Source organism: Austrofundulus limnaeus, unplaced genomic scaffold (assembly GCF_001266775.1).
Source record: "Austrofundulus limnaeus strain Quisiro unplaced genomic scaffold, Austrofundulus_limnaeus-1.0 Scaffold69, whole genome shotgun sequence".
Classification (NCBI taxonomy): Eukaryota; Metazoa; Chordata; class Actinopteri; order Cyprinodontiformes; family Rivulidae; genus Austrofundulus; species Austrofundulus limnaeus.
This window is the reverse complement of record NW_013952471.1, coordinates 772,172-775,058: the sequence shown is the minus strand read 5'-3', so window position 1 is coordinate 775,058 and position 2,887 is coordinate 772,172.

The window sequence follows — 2,887 nt, the reverse complement described above, 5'->3', positions numbered from 1 at the left end:
ACAATAAAAGGCTTGAACTACTTCAGTTGGTGTGCAATGAATCTAAAATATATATGAAAGTTTAATGTTTATCAGTACATTACAGAAAATAATGAACTTTATCACAATATGCTAATTTTTTGAGAAGGACCTGTATATTCCTTTTTAAACTGGCTTAGTTAAGTTGAGTTTTGGTATCACTAAGGAGGCTCTTGGCTATTCGTAATCCAGCTAGGGGAAAAAAAGAATCTTAGCTAAAGTAACATCAGAATATTTAAATCCATTTTTTATGAGTGGAGTTTTAGGTTTTGTAAAGCCAGAATACAAAATGCCTGTTAAAGGGGAAATGTTATGCAAAATCAACATTTTTGAGCTTTATATCATGTTATGTCATTCCCTCATCAGAAACATCCCAGAGTGTTGCTTTGACTCATTCATGCATGTTTGAGAAATCCTTGAATCTCCTGCGGTAGTCATGTGGAGCTGCCTGAACACTTGCTGGTACAAAGCTCCGCCTATTTGTACAAAGCTCCAAGAAGCGGGGGCTAATTTCAAGGAGTTTAGACTATGATACAAAGTCAAATTTATTTTTGATTTATACAACATTTTCATAACTGCAAGTAACATTGTTACTTGACTGTGGTACAGAATTGAACTATGTGCCTGGAAAATACATTACACCCCTTTAAAGTTTACTTGTATTGTAGTACAGCCATCTGAAGTCACACTGAAGTGTTTAGTGCTTTACATACCATCTGATTAGCAAATGATGCTTTTTTTTATAGATGAGTGTGGCAATGACCAATAATTAGCACATAGGAAATGTTGCATTTAATTTGTTGTATATTTAATTTATTTTTAGGCAGCACAGTGCTCAGTTGGTAGAGCTGATGCCTCTCAGCAAGAAAGGTCCCGGCCCGGGGACCTTTCTGGGTAGAGTTTGCATGTTCTCTCCGTGCATGCGTGGGTTCTCTCCAGGTACTCCGGCTTCCTCCCACAGAACAAAAAACATGACTGTTAAATTAAGTGGTAACTTTAAATTGTCTCTTGGTGTGAGCGAGAGAATGAATGGTTGTTTGTTTCTCTACGTGTCCCTGTGATGGACTTGTGACCTGTCCAGGGTGTACCCCGCCCTTCGCACTGTGACTGCTGGATATGGGCACCAGTGACCCCTGGGGCCCTGAAAGGAAGAAGCGGGTATAGATTATGGATGGACATTTATTCTACGTACAATTGCTAGATTCAATGTATTTATTTAAACAATATCCACAAATTGTTCTCATCTTCTGTAGACCACTTTGAAATTGAACAAGAAACATTTTTGAACTTAATAATATATAATTATCCAGTCAGATTCTCTTAAACGGATGTCTCCAGGCAGGCAGAAAGATTTTCTGAAGCTCTCATTGGTCAGAACATCTCTGTCAGGACAGGAGGTTCTGTATAAATTTAATAAGTCACAAAAAAATTAACCAATCAGAACGCTGATGTAGAGTGACTACGACATAAGGTATCTGAAAACTCTCATTTCACTACAGACAAACCATCACTGGTCTGTATCTGGATTTATTAATCTGATGAGGTTCGCTCAACAGATCATCTCGGATATTAAAAACTTTTAGGACTTTTGGGAGTGGACCTTAAGCTGGATAACCAGATTCTGTTTTCTCATCAGAGACTGAACGTCTTGTTAGTGTTGTGTGTCTGCAGAAGCAGGACTGCTGAGAGAAGAGAGGGAGGACTCAGTTTGTCCTTTGATTTTGTTTACCACCACAAAGAGTCAGTTTTATTTCCTTGAAGGTTGTAATCTCTGGATCAACACACACGAAGGAAACAGCTAAAATTAGCTGAAGCATATGTGTTCTAGGAACTAAAACTAATGTTTGCTGATAATGTAATACTTCAAAGGGTGACAATAACCCACAAGAGCTTTACATTTTTTAAATTTGCATAATAAAAACAAAATATACTTAGCACATAAAGTAAAAGCTTTCCAGGGGTTTCCAACATTTTCTTACTTTTTGTGCCATACTTTTAATAATTAGTATTATTGAAAGTTGTCAATATAAACCTACCCTTCATTTTTTGTTTACATTTAGAGTACTGTAGTGCAGTGTTTTTCAACCCTGGTTCTCAAGGCACACAGCCCTGCATGTTTTAGGGGTCTCCCTGCACCATGCACCTGATTCAGGTGATTGCAGTTCATCAAAAGTCTGCTAATCAGTTACCAACAGAAATCAGCTGTGATGAAGCAGGGAAACATCTGAAACATGCAGGGCAGTGTGCCTTGAGGACCAGGGTTGAAAAACACTGCTGTAGTTAATATTTCAGAGAGGATTTTTGAATTTACAGTTCTTGAATACACCATCAGGACACGATATTGTCAACATGTTGCTGCAAAATATTGTGTATTAGCACATGTTACAAAGTACAGACTGTATGATGACAAGTTTTATCCAAGCTGAAGGTCCAGGGGTCAGATTTATAAAGCTTGCGTACGCCACTTTTCACGCCAAGGTTGTGATTTATAAAATCCAAACTTGACGTGAAAATGTGCGGTGCCTCAGCCAGCTCTGACCCATGCGTACACTCATTTTGGAGACAGGAAACTGAATTATAGCCACACTGTGTAATGATCACTGTCAGATATTTAATTTACCTTCATAATCAGACATAGATTGTTTATTTTTTTAGCTTTCTTAACTTTATGTTTCTGCTGCTGAGCCATGAGGACCTTTGAAATAAAAAAAACTTAAATCTTAAATACAAGTTTTCGCGTGCAACTCCATTCATCTGCTTCCTCCTCAGACGACCCTGACCCACAGACCCCTCTCTGACCCACAGACCCCTCCCTGACCCACACAGACCCCTCCCTGACCCACAGACCCCTCCCTGACCCACACAGACC